Genomic DNA, 15272 nt, shown 5'->3' on the forward strand with positions numbered 1-15272 from the left:
TATTTACTTTTACTTACCTTTATTTTATTTCATTTTGCTTTAAAGAAGTTCATTCCAGAGGGAGGGTTTAGATTGCAAACAGCAGTTAACAAACTGATGATTTAACTAAGGACTGTAGGCTAGTAGGCATCTTACCATTCTCTCTAGCCATTGGCCAGGGGTAAGAAGAAACACATTTGCTTCGAAAAAAATATTTATTTATTATATAAACACTGAGCATTAAAAGCCATTTGAAGCATACAACCACTTCATGTATAGTGCATACTGGGAAGGTTAATCAGAACTGAAGGGTCACTTGTCTGATTCTAATCATCTCATTCTAACAGCAGAAAAGATTATATTATACTGTACACAGCACAATTCATACATCCTTGAGTCGAAAGATACAGAGTGGAAAAAACTTTGTAAATATCTACATGAACTTCTTTTTAAAAAAAAGTCAATCTATTTTTCACAGTTGTTTAAATGAACCAATTTTGGAAAAGTTTGTACTACAGGTATATAACCTGGATATATTGGTTATAAAAAGTAACTTTTAAAACCATTTTGTTCATATTAGCCAAAACTGCACAATATTAGCCACTTACTATTTGTTTTCCAGATTACTTTCAGGGAAAAGTTGAACATTCTATTTATGACAGTTTTTGGAGCGTAATGGCATTCTGTATGGATGGTTCAGAAACAATTTAGTCAATAACACTGAACATTGCACAGTCAGTAAAATATGTTTCCTTTTTAATAAATGCTGCTTTCAAGTTGCTTTGTTTATCACGTGCATATGGAAAGGGTTCACTATTTTATATTTACTTGATGAAGAAGATGAAGCCAATTAAAGTACCTTTTAAAATGTTTCTTATGATACTTTGTAGCCCATCATTCCCTCTCTCCCTTCCCTCTCCAATAATATAAATACATAGTACAATTTACACTTTGCTTAGAATTGGCAAGCAACTATCTTTCTGCAATACTAATATTTTTTTATTGTAGTGGCAACAGCTTTACTGTTCATAGCCTTGTCAATTTTGAAATTCAAATAGAAGAGACTAAGAGAGACTAGAAAGACAACACTTTATTCACACTGTGAATTTTATTATTAATAATGGTTAATTAATCTTAACTGAAGAAGCAAGGTAAAACCCCATGTCTGAATTCCAGGTTCTTATATAAATCTCAGAACACTCAGCGTGTATATTTGTAACTAAGAAAGAGATCACCATCGTTAAAACCCTGCTTAAATCAACTGCAAGGGAAATAAATTAGAGACACTACTCTCTTCAGAATTTGAAGGGAAACATACTAATATAGATGTAACATAGAAACAAAATTAATTGCAAAGGAAAATATAGAGAATGCTAAGGATAAATTAGATTTCATTGCCATTCATATCAGCATATTTATTGGAATGAAGATTTTTTTCCTGTGGAAGAGTAAGTGAATAAATAATTTTATAGTTTTACAACAAGGCCATTTACATAGAATTACAGTTTCTAACTTTTATTTTCTCTGCTAGCAGGATAAAAGAAAAATTAATGCAACCCCATATAGATATACTACTGCATATATCGCTGGAACACAAAAGACAACTAGTGAAGCTAAACAGAAGACCCAATAAATCTGAAGAAAAGCCATTGACAATTTTATAAAAAATAACAAATAGTTTCACTTGTTAAAAGGCACCAAGGGATTAGAAAAAATATTCAAGGTCTTAAAGGTTTTAGAAGGTTGTTGTTTTTTGGTCTTGAAGACAGTAATTTTTATTCATTGTTTTTTACCTGAAACAAACTTTCTTATGAAATTTCATCCACCATTTTATTTTCCTTTATATTGAACTGAATTGTACAACAACTGAAGCAAAGTAGATGCATCAGGAAATAATTAAGGTTATTGCAGGAAAATCACAATATGCAATCAATGTTTTTGAACTTAAAGAAGCCCAGGTAAAGGATTAGTCTTGCTATACAGAAAGAGATGTACTACAGCAAAAAAACAGATGAACTACCTATGGGGGTAAGTAGTAAGTTAGAGGCTTTAGACATGATTATGCTATATATAATTTAAAGCTCAACTTTAAAGCAAGTAAGTGCTATTAATTATCCCTCTACCCAACACAGCTCTTAAAATGTCAAATTATAAAAGACTATTGGTAATTGTGTAAGTTATTGCAAACTAGACTCCCTCCAGCAGTGACAGGAGACAGTATGAAAAAGGAAGCAAGATATACCTTTCTTCTCTGATATTTACAGCCACTTGATTCAGATGAAGAAAGTGATAACAGTAATAGTGCATCCACACAGCCCTTTTTCATGGCCTAATCCTGAATCCTTTACTGATGACAGTAATGCCAAAAATTCATGTGAATAATGTCTGCAATATCAGACTTTTATTTTTGGAGGTTCAACAAATACCCTGGGACTGATTCTCCTCAACCTTACATTTGCACCTATGCAAAATGAGGGCAAACTGGATGTAAAATGCTACCATCTCAGAATGTTTTGTTGTTTATGGGCAGGCAATGTGGTCTAGTGCTTACAGCAGGGGAACTGAGTCAGGATTTCCCAGCTCTAACACCAGTGTAAAGCAACCTTAGGCATTTCTTCATATAAAGCCACAGCAGAATTTGTAATCCCAAATTTTGGGGATAACATATCATAGGCTTACCATATCTGAGGGAATTATGTGCTGTGAAAGAACACACATGCAATACCTGCCAGCAATATACACTGTACCCTTCCTGGATCTCAGCCACTACTCACACATAACATCTATAATTCACTAAAATTATATTTTAAAAGCATGTAATGAATGTTGAGTTGTTTTTCAGAGTTAATAGAAGGTTGTCATCATGCCAGACTATTTCTAGGAATGTTTGTGATTTTTCTGTGGAGTAATTGTACTAAAAAGATAGCAGATCTTTATCTTTGAATGTATTCTTTAAAACAAGAGTTCTGAATAAAGATGAGATGCCTAACAACTCTTATGGCTGTCCTCCCAATTCATGGCAGTTTTCACTCTCAAGCTTTAATATTGCAGGAAGTACTACTTCAAGAACTTTTTCCTGGGAAATGAGATCATTTGCAGGAACTTTTGTCTGGGGGCCTTTTCGTTTGATTGTCAGCTCATCAGAAATCCAATACAAATATTTAATCACACTTATCTTTTGTTTGGTGCCAGATTAAAACAAAAACATCCTGTTGATCCAAGTCAACATCCTGTTGATCCAAGGGGGCACTGTCCCCTCCACCACACCAGGGAATGGGACAGCTAAGGCTCCAGGGGCCAGATTTTGAGAGATATCTGGGTGCTTAAAGACGCAGATAGATGACTAACAAGATTTTCAAAAGCGCCTGAATTTGTAACACCCATTGATTTAAAATCCATGGGAGTTAGGCACCTAAGCATGTTTGAAAATCCTACTAGGTGCCTATCTGCATCTTTAGGCACCTATTTGCAATCTTTAGGCATCTAAATACCTTGAAAAACTGCCTCTAGAACTGATTGTGGCCCAGCCTGCACAGTATGGAAAAGGGAGCAGGGCACCTACACCCATGTGCATACAAACACTCCTCTGAGTGGCCTCACTGCACCTCAGACGTAGGCACAGGGAAGAGAGAGCCCAGGCTGTGGTTCTTCCTCTCCTCCATTCAGGTAGGTGGGGAGTGGTTGGAAAGGAATGAGGAATGGCCAAAGCCACAGCTCCAGTTTCTTGCCCTCTTATCCTCCCAAATGTTTCCAATCAGCACTGCTGAGCTGGCACAGGGGTGCAGAAGTAATTAGTCACCGGCCTTTAATGGTAGCAAATTACTTGTCCTTGGGTGCAAAGCAGAAGTCGAGGAGGAAATGTGACTTGGAGTCACATTTTTTCCTGGGGTGGCACTGCTATGAGCTGTCCCCTTATACAGGACAGTGCCTGATAGCACAATATAGGCCCTTCAAATGTAGTTCCCAGGTGTCACCCAGACCAGACCATAGGTTTGGACTGAACATTCTCATTCTACTAACCATGCATCTTTGTCTGACACTCCCAGCACTTACTTCATATTAAATATCAGTCCAGCGCCTTATTATTTAAGGTTCTATTTTTACCAGAATTATGGAGAAAATATAGTTCTGTTAATTGAAGGTCAAGGCAGCCCAGGTACTCCACCAAAATGGACAGCATACTCAGAAACTTTCAAGCACCTCCAGTTTGATCAATTGTTAACTGCATGAGTTATTGCAAATGAGATCCTAGCAACTACTTCAGAGAAGATCAATAACATCTATGTGGAGATGCCTTACAGCATCAGGCCCTTTAACCAGACCACTTCATTTACCCTCTGTTTTAAAGCAACTGAGTTATTTAGACCTGACTTACTAAGAATACAGTGCAAACTCCCTATTAATAAAAGTTTGTTTTCCTTTTAACTAAAAACAAAATATTCCTTATCAATTTCTTTCTAAGTATTTTAGTTTTGATAAATGAGAGGTTTACATTGTTCTGACTAATGTAGATACTGACAACTAGCAGAGCTAATATGTATGAGATAGTAATATATATTTCAGGTCATCATAATTGTATGATTGTTCAACACTACATTAAGATCAGGCCCAACGTTTTTTGTCTCATCTGAAAATAGACGCAGCACATACTTGTTGATTTGCTTAATTCTGGATATTTTTCCAAACCTAGAGTCTTTACAAAGCTAATCCTTTAGACCTGCTTATGTTGCTCTCCCCACCTTTGCTACCCTATCAATATGTAACAAAGTCTTTAAAGTTACAGCTGATGAAAATACTAGAAGAACAATGAGTTCAGCAAGTGATGAGGAGAAAGTGAATGGTACAAGAGCTGTTACATTAGCCTTCCCTTCTCACATAAAGGAGCCTTGAGCATGCTGTTAGACACAGCACTTTATTCGAAGGGGTTTCACACATGCATTCTTAATCAGGATTATATTTCACACACATCTATCATCGCTCGCAAGTGCAGCAGGCTAGTCCTCCTTGAAAACATATCAGCTCTCTGTGTTTGCCGTCAACTATTTTTTTTCTTAGTAGAAATCTAGTGCTTGGTGACCCACAAGACAGTATTCTATAAAGAAAAAAAAATAAATTGCTTAGGATCAACATTGAATATCGCTGTACAACTTCTTTAACATGGGTCATTTTCCTAGGTCACCTTTGTTGCCAAGTAAACAGTCTAAGTAACTGACCTTAAATTATTCACTAAAATCAGAATGTGACAGGTTATCCTACCCATAGTCATTTGTATAAACTAGCTTGTAAACTATGCAGTTTTTCTTAGCCTTACAATTTTGTATCATAAATTTTCTATTTGTTCTTGTAACAATTATCTTCATGGAACAGGGCAGATGCAAAATGCACACTCTCTGCTGCTAGGAAACATAGAGGAAATCCCCAGGCACCTAATGCCAATGAACTCAAATCCATTGGGGAGCAAATATACAAACACATACTCAAATCCTATCTGCTCTTTTTACAGAGGTGAGAATTTACCTGAATCCGTTAGTAAAGATGCCTAGCATGGAAATTTTTAAATTTCAGTTCAACCAGGATATGAATAATGCAAATTATAGTAATAATATTTATGTTAAGAGATGTTTATTATGCAATTCCCTATTAAAAAGCATTACGGCATTCTTCAATAATATCCCAAAACATTACTACTGGAAGCTGCAGCATATCCAACAGTTACTGTGGAATACTGTATCAACTTTTATAAAAATGATTACTTTAGCGGCTAGTCCCTATTATAAAAATGCAAAAATCATATTCAAAATGAACAATAAAATGATATCCTATAGCTACTGCACTAACACGGTCCATACAATGAGAAATAGGGGGTTAAAACAATAATCTTACATTCCTTATGCAACAGACCTATAGAATATAGCAAACATAAAATTGATAGATTTCCATAGAAATTAAGTATGATTCTGTAGAAATTACTCAAAAGTAGTAGTATTTAACATGTAATGATATCCTTTCTATATGTTTCTTTTTTTAAAAAACAACAACATATAGAATTCCATACTGTGGATATATTTTCTATTAAATGCTAAAGGGAGATGCAAAAAATCCCTATAGAAAGTTACCATTTTCTATTAAATTCTATATGACTATGGCATAAGGGATGTCATTTATTTAATTTTATACAAAAGTAGGACCAAACCTTTTAAAATTTCCATTGACACATTTTCCTTCCCCCGAGACTGTGGCATCCCTATATTATTTTACTCTTTCATAAAAAAGCTTGTTGATTAAAATAGCCATTCTTAATGCTGATTTCCTGAAGAGTTTCCTTTGTTTATTTTCTTAAACTCTTATTGCAAAAAAGACAGCATTCTCTCAAAGATGTTCTAGGCACTAAAATACCATACTACGCTTAAGATGAATAAAACTGGTGTCTTAAAATAAATGCAACCAAGAGAGGATTTCATGGAAGCATTTCAATGAAAACATCACTTCACCATGTAAAAATGCGCTTCAGCAAAGACATTTGAAAAACTCTTTCGGCTGGGAACTACTGTTCCTGTTCGACATATGCTCTGAAAAATTCATACCAACACCAATTGCACAGGGGCATTGTTCACATGAAGTAACTATATCTATATGTTGTCAAGCAACTGGTCATAAAAGCACTGAATAAAAAGGCATTTGAAATATGATATGACTGAAAATACCACAGCTGATATTTTATATTTTGATAGTTAAGAACAAAAAGACTTTCAGAAAAAGAATTTAGACACTATACCATAGTGTTTGATTTTCAAAATGTAATGTGACATATTACATTAAATGTCTGACAGAACAAAAAATGCATAGAAAAATGAATGTTTTTTAAAAGTGAAAGGCCAGCAAATTTGGAATGAATTTCTTGTTGTTCCTATGAAGTCACAGAAATTTTAATTACTAGATACCTTATCATCACCACATCTTTCTAAACATTTTGGAATCACAATCCTTTGGCAGAGGGTTGGAAGGGGGAAAGCAGAGTAATGTTATTGTTCCAATGTTCTCTATGCTCCTCATGTACAAATAAGTGACTTTAAAATGACAGGATTTTTAATGTTTAGGGTCTCTTGCTAGTGAGTCTTTTCTTGCATGCTTAACATCTGGATTAAAAACACATCAGAGCATCACTGAATTCTGCAATTATATTAGTGTCATTACTCATAAGTGCCACTAAGAATTTTCCTCTACAGGGGTTTAAAATTTAAGTAGAACAATCTTTATTGGTCCAGAATTTTGTTCTAGGAGGTCTAAGCACAGGAGGAAAGATTTATTCTATATATCATCATCTTACAGTAATTATTTGACAGTTTTTAAGGCTAAGACCCAAGTCCTTGCCTATCCTCTGCAGTGACAGAGTTGCCGCACGCAGTGGAACCACTGTGGCTCTCTGGCAAGAGCAGGATATGAAGAGCACACACAAGTGGTCTACAATCCTGTGAACTACACCAGACAGCTCAGCTTTGTGGGAGCTACTCTTGTGGCTGTGAGCAGCAGTTCATCATTACATCAGTGCTCTGGTCTTCTCTAATCCGAAACTGGTGAGTGAGAGAAGAAGACACATAGAGGTAACTCTGATGTAGAAGATTTGGAGCTGGTTCTGTGTCACTAAGGGGGAGGATTTCTTGTCCCCTTGCTCTGAACAGTTCTTCAGCACTCAATAGTCACTCAAGCTGGGTTTAGGATTTCAGGCTAGGGGAACACATCTGGCTCACAGTGAACTCCAAAAAAGGGATGGGCCAAAGGAGAACGTGGGGCAGATTTTTTCCACCTCATTGATAGCTTCCCTCCCACTGGCCTTCCACAATAGGAGCTGTTGGGAAGCATTCTGAGGGGGTGGGGCTTATGTTCAAGTGCTCTATGCTTACATCCCCTGAGACTCAGCAATGGGAGCTGGAGAAATTTGCACGGGCTGTAGGTGGGGCTGCATCCGCCAAAACACAGATGCCCATTTTGAGATCCAGAATTCTGACCAAGGACTCCTAAAATAGAAGCTTTATCATTTCAAGCTCCTCTTATCACCACCCCTCTCACACCAACTGTCTTCAGATTCTTAAAGTAAAGGCTACTTGCTTGTAATATTGACTTGTGTATGCTAGATAATCAAAAATACTACCTTTAGGAAAATGAGTACTATATATGCATGGTAACATCTTAAACAAACCTGCCCCCTGAGTTTCAGATATTGATGTCAGTGGGCAAGGATGGAAGGTCTATTGAAAAAATAGATTATAATGACTGCAAAGAAACTATTACCACCTACATTTCAGATATCAGCAACCATTATAACCTATTACTTCAATAAGTGATATTGAACAGGTAACCCAAATAGAGCACACGAGAGCTCTATGACAACCATTACAGTCTAAGGAAAATAATAAAGATTATTAAAAAAAAGTTAGAGCCAAAATCCTGTCAAGAAGAGGACAGGTGTGCAGGTCAGAAGGGGACATTTCCCCTCTCTCAGAAAACCCTCCAGCCTGGAGCTGCAGTGCACTCTGCCACTTCTGCAAATGCTGCTACTGGGGTGGCTACCAAAGGGGCATAAGAGCCAGTCAGTTATAAGGTGAGAAGTCACAGACAAGGGAGCACCTATGCCCAGGATAAGTTAATACTATTTCAGAAAGAGCTGTGTGAGTGGTAGACAGCAAGGATGAGACGGAAACAGAGATTCAGCAAAAGTAAGGAGAAAACAAAAGAAAAAGCACAGAAACTGGGAAAGATATTATTGATGCTTCCAGCATCAACTGTTCACATTAAAAATTGTCAGTGTTCATTATCACTATTTGTACATAACATCAAACAACTATGGATGAGTCAAGTTCAGAAGTTTGGATGCTTATCTTATATCCTCCTTGAGTCTGCAAAACTGGCTAGATATTACTCAAGAAGAGACTTCTTTGGAAGATCCTTGGTATTTCCACCTCTGGTCCTGACCAGAAGTATCAACACAACGTGTGGTACTTTTGCAGTTGTGATTCTGGTCCTTGAAACCAGAAATTAAACAACATATCCAAACATTTTAGAACATTTAGGAGAACTAGATGCTAATGCTAGTTAGATAATTAATTTAGTTCAAGACATGGACCAAGAAGAGGAGGTTACTCATTTTTTTCCATATTCCTTTGAGCATCTGTACTAAAAAGCTAATAGTGAGGAAGGATAGTTTTGTGGCTAAGGTGCTACCTGAGACTTGGAAGACCATCACTCAGTTCCCTGCTCTGACACAGGCTTTCTATGTGACCATGGGCAAGTCATTTAGTCTCTGTTTCTCAGTTCCCCATTTGTAAAAAACGGAACAACAGAACTTCCCTACATCAAAGGGCTACATTAAAGATTGTGAGGGGCTTACATACGATGGTATTGAGCACTATAGAAATACCAAAATAGATCACTAATCCCTCAATGGATTTTATCAGAAGATCCCAGAGCACTTGTATTTTCAAGGGCATCAGGGAAGCTGAAATTTTCAAGAGACTGGCTGAATAATCAGGTGTAACAGAACAACGCTCTGTGCATCTGAAGGGAAGTAACATAAATGTTGTTTTGTGTCATCTTTCTGCACCCTTCCAATCCTAAAGGCCAGTTCAGTCCCCCCATCCTACCACATTAATACCTGGCTCATCAAAAGTTAGAACTATTCTAAGTTGCACCAGCTTCTAACTGTTCTCTAGAGATTTTTACACCATCTGGGGAATTTAAACTGATTGTGGGCTTTGAGACATTTTGCTGATGTTCACCATCCGCAGGCACAGCCCCCTGCAGCTTCCAGTGGCCACGGTTCACCATTCCCAGCCAATGGGAGCTGCAGGAAGCGGTGGCCAGCACGTCCCTGGAATTCTCAGTTGATTCTTTAAACGATCTTTCTAGACCCTTTGTGCCACTTAAGTGATGTTAAAGGACCAGAGTGAGGTCCAGGATCTGGCCATATGAGTTGAGTTTAATTACACTGTGGTTCTCTCTGCACTATGGATGAAATCCTGATATAGTGAAGCCAATAGGAATTTTGATATGGACTTCAGAGAGGCCAGGATTTCATCCTGTGTTTCTAACAAAGCTTGTGAATCCAGCAAAGATTTTTCTTTCCTTTCTGCTCCAGCTTGAATTCAGTACACCTACTCCTGTACAAGATTAATAATGTCTTGTGTAGCATCATGGAAACTAACAAAAAAAAAGGCATTTAAATATTAAGGTCATGACCCAAACTGCCAAAAGAAAAGAAATTAAGGGAAAAAATTTCTGTGGAGTGCTCCCTGCATGTGTAGCCCAGGATTGCCCCTCCTAATATAATATAATTATATACTTCTGTAACATTCAAGAACTGATAGCATTTCATTAAACAATCTACATTTTTATCTTAAGTACTACAATCTTTCAGTCCATCTAGTCTCTTCAAAAAAGCAGTATATCTTATTGAAAAATGTCATCATATTTTATCATCACATCCATACTGATGGTATTGAGAGACACCATGAGCTCTGTTCCTGGATGTATTAGTTCAGGAATTACAACTCTGTACTTTGTAAATGAATCCTGCCATGGCAGGCAAAAGACTAAAAGGTCGGACGCAGCCAGGGAAACTTACTTTTGATGGCTTATTGAATTAATAATGTATTAGGAAGTAGTTACTCAGACCCTACTGAGCATCTCCATTGCTCGCAATACACTGGGACTGACAGAAATGGATGCCTAAAGATCGGATTCTAAATCCATATCTAGATGCTTTAAAAAGTGGCCCGATTAAAAAAGGACTTAGAATGGAAAAGTTCCCATTGAAGTCAATGGAAGCTGTTGGTACTCAGCATCTTGGAAAAGACATATATGGTCACATAATTAAAGACTATCCTACGCACAGTGGAGCAGAGTTATGTTTGGGCAGGCCACCTCAACATAGTCATTAGCTGGCTTTTGAGTGGCTTCACTTGGCAACCTTGATGTATTTTTGGTAGGGAATTTCTTACATTACAAAAATGAAAAAAATACATTTCTCCGTATTCAATTATTTGTTATTCAGAAATACAACACTACACACAAAATAACAAGGAGTCCGGTGGCACCTTAAAGACTAACTGACTAACACTAGACACTATGCATTACATGTAGCCAATGAGACAAGAGCTCTTTTATGATTCCACATACAACTTTTATTATTAGATGGAGTCCTGGTTCCTCTCTGGACATTTACTGATTATAGAGAAAGAAACAGTACTGTCCACAAACTTCTGTGCCCTAGACACACACACATATACAAAACTTAAAGAATGCTAAAAACTTTTAAAGAAATCACACTGCAAAACCCAGTATGCATATGCAAAATACAATTTTTAAATTCATATGACAGACAAAAGATCAGAATTAATTTTAACAATAACAAGAAGAGACACCTCTGCAAGTAGGGACTATCGACCTGACATGCTAAAACCATTGCAAAAAAAATCAGAGCATTTTATTTTTTAATGGTAGGCATGCATCTCCCCGCCCCCATTCCCTTTGTTCTTCACAACAGCTAAGCCACTTTGAGTCAAACTTTTAAAAAATAATAACCACTACCCAGACTGAGAACAAACCTGTCAAGTGTCAGCCAGGAATTTCAGTCTGAAAAAAATAATAAATAACTGAAAATGACTTATTGGAATTGAAACATGTGTACAAACTAACACTTGAGGTGAAATCCTGGCCCCATTGAAGTTAATAGCAAAACTCTATGGAATTAAATAGCATCAGGATTTTGCCCTAAATGTTGCTTTGTGCTCCATCTACAAGAATAATGAAAGATGATAATGTAATATAAATGATTAATTATAACCTACACAGAGAACTATGCATACACATACACATACTACTAATAGACATACCCCAGTAGGCTTGAGGATGTGATCAGATAAGAAACACCAAGAGATTAGATGCTTATCTAAACACTTAACTTTTTTGTTGTAGAAACCGGGGTAGATTGTTTCATTATATCGGATTTATAAGATTTTTCAAGATTTCTTAATATTCGTGTTTACAAATGCCAGCAGCATAGTCAAAGCCCCTCTGTCCTCATCTACACTAGAGAAATTGGTATACTAACTATCTTTTGGTTCTCCTTGAATGTCTGTAACTCATCTCGCATCCACAGATAAAATTGCTCCTAAGAGTGTTCATGGCTTATACTTGTTTGGAGACCTCCTCTGTTCCAGTCTTCACCAGTGCAGTGCAAATATAGATGGCAAATAGTTCTCCTACACCTAGTGAGTGCACAGTTGATTTAGTATCTCTCGCTATTGTTTGGAGGAAACAGAGTCCCCTCTTGTTTACCCAGGGAAAATCCACCGTTTTTTCAAATTTTGTCATTTTGCCCAGCGACCCTATATACGTGTTCAAGAACCTGTCACAATGACCCTCTAAGGCTTGTTGGAGGGGAACACACGATGGGCACATGGGTTCTGTCAATTTATCAAGGGCAATGTTATCATAGGGTCAGTTCTTCACTGTAGATACAGTCCTCGCTCTCAATAATTATTTTATTTTCTCATTCCAGTTAAAGCTTATCCACATATTTTCAACACTCAAGATTCAGTTTGATTCTAGTCTGGATGAAGATTTGGACTGGTTTGAGCTTTTTTTTTTATTTTCTCCAAACCAACTCTCGCATCCTTAATTCCAAAGTATATACATATTTATGCATAGCAATAACCTCTTTGCCACTATTCTTGTCCATCTTGCTGAAGGGTCTAATCCTAATCTCTCCAATACTTGTTCAGTGACAGTTTCTACGCGTGACCACTGTTAGCCAAGTCTGTTTTCACTGAGCCTTCCACTCCTCTCCCATGGGAGCATTCAAAATTGTTTCAAGTCCACCATTCCAAAGTCTTATTACTACTGGCCCATGAATTTACTAATCAGAAAGAGATTGGCTAAGGGAATCACCATAATCCTATTTTTAAATTCATAATTTAATAAATGCAAAAACTGTACTTCTGGATACCCAACTTTTATCCTAAAAAAAATAAAAAAATAAAAAAGGAAAATGAGTAATCAGTGGACATAATGCACAATGTGTCTTAGTGTGGTGAACATAATTCTCTTATGCAAGAGATAGTGAACTACGATCTCAGAGTACAAACTCCATTCCATTATTTTATTTATGAATAAAAGGCATTTTATTCTGCAGCTCTCTGCATGGCATCACAGATGTACTCACCACACCACAACTGTGTCTGAGAACCTCCAGTTTACAGGATGATACTCTGAGCTCTCACCAGCATAATGATTCAGCTACTAGTGACTAATTGTTTTTCAAAGAGATGATTCGGGAAAGAACAGGAGAGTTTTCGTCTATGACCTTATTTTAAAAACAGCATAAAACATAATATAATATACTTAATACTTTGAGTCTAAGAGGCAGACTCCAAACTCCATCATTCAATAATATGCAGGAACTGCTTGAATTTATGGGCAATAAGATGTAGAATCTCCTTATTTCATTACAGGCCCACTAACGCTGCATCTTCTGATGTCTGGAAAACTGCTCTCAACACTATCTCTACTGCTCATCCCAATGCACATTTTGGAAAAGCCAATGAGATGCAGTTCTGGATATTAATTGCCAAGACAAGGATAATCAATCCCAATGTAACTATAAAAAGATTAAAGATTAACTTTTGGTGTACAACATCAAGAAAAAGAACTAACTGATCTTTGTCAAAATACTTGAGAAAAAAAATCCTCACATTAAAAAAGCAGAGCCAAAATAAGAAAATGTACTCAATCATGATCCTGTTATACTGTCAAAATAATGTTTTCCTTCCCCAAGCTAAATGAGAAAATTTACAAATGATCTCGCAACACTGGGTTGTGCAAAATGGCAGATGAAATTCAATGCTGATAAATCCCAAGTAATGCATACTAGAAAACATAATCCCAACTATACATACAAAGAGATGGGGTCTAAATTAGCTGTCACCCTTCAAGAAAGATCTTAGGGTCATCATGCATAGTTCTCTGAAAACATCCACTCAATGGGCAGTGTAGAGTGGGAAACTGAATCTCATGTCCACCCCAATAGGCTTAATCAATTTTCCCTTTATTTAATAAATTTCAGACAGAATTGCTGTCGTTTATAGGGTCTGGACATACATTCATGCCAGACAAGTAATAACAGGCAGCAGCAGTCAAAAAAGCTAACAGAATGTTAGGAACTATTAGAAAATACCAGAATGGTGCAATATAAATCCATGGTACATCCACACCTTGAATACTGCATGCAGTTCTGGTTGCCCTATCTCACAAAAGATATATTAGAATTGGAAAATGGTCAGAGAAGGGCAACAAAAATGATCAGAAGTATGGAACAATTTCCATATGAAGAGGGATTAAAATGACTGGGACTGATCAGTTTAGAAAAGAGACAACTGGGGGGGATATGACAGAGCTCTATAAAATCATTAATTCTGTGGAGAAAGTTAATAGCATACAAAGCAGGGGTTATCCAAATTAACAGGCATCTGGTTTAAAAGAAACATAACACAACACACAGGGACTCATTGTCAGGGGATATTGTGAAGGCCAAAAGTATAAATTAATTCAGAAAAGAATTAGGTAATTGCATGGAGGATAGGTCCATCAGTGGCTATTAGACAAGATGGTCAGGGACATAGCCCCATGCTCTGGGTGCCCCTAAACCTCTGACTGTGAGAAACTGGGACTGGGCAATAGGGGGTGGATCACTCAGTAATTGGCCAGTTCTGTTCATTCCCTCTGAAGCATCTAACATCAGCCATTGTCAGAAGATAGGATACTGGGCTAGATGGACCATTGGTGTGACCTCGTATGGACATCCTTGTGTTCTAAAATACTCCAGATTTACAAATCAGGAGAATACATGTAGGTTGCTCCTCCACTCAGTGCGTTTACACCAGTAACTCCATTGACTTCAAGGGAACTACTCCTGATTTACATCAGTGAGAGATCAGAACATTCATAGTAAATTATTTTTGCTCTCAAGCAGCCTCTGTTGTCAGACCACCTGCTTGTCCTGGATGAATCCTATACCCAATTAGATCACTTCACCAGTATTAATATAAGCTTATGGGATATGGAGAAATGACGGAGCAGGAGACCAGGACTTCTATTCTTTGAGCCACAAAGACCCGATCCAGCTGCAGTCATTAGGGCTCTAAGAGGACTCAGAAGTCTGCCCCCATGCAGTTCTCTTTGCAGCATTAGGGCCACATTATTAAAATGTTTTGTATCATCATCCTGTTTTAAGCCTGTGA

At 37.1% G+C, this 15272-nt stretch overlaps 1 long non-coding RNA gene across 1 annotated transcript in view; it reads right to left on the minus strand.

Annotated features, from left to right (window-relative positions):
• Window positions 1–4951: 4951 nt before the first annotated feature.
• The window catches only part of LOC120407019, a 91885-nt gene continuing 81564 nt past the window's right edge, over window positions 4952–15272 (minus strand). The window contains exon 6 of the long non-coding RNA XR_005599748.1: window positions 4952–5071. This is a non-coding gene — a long non-coding RNA (uncharacterized LOC120407019). The remainder of the gene's footprint in view (window positions 5072–15272) is intronic.

This window comes from Mauremys reevesii, linkage group 5, assembly GCF_016161935.1.
Source record: "Mauremys reevesii isolate NIE-2019 linkage group 5, ASM1616193v1, whole genome shotgun sequence".
In the NCBI taxonomy this organism is placed as follows: domain Eukaryota; kingdom Metazoa; phylum Chordata; order Testudines; family Geoemydidae; genus Mauremys; species Mauremys reevesii.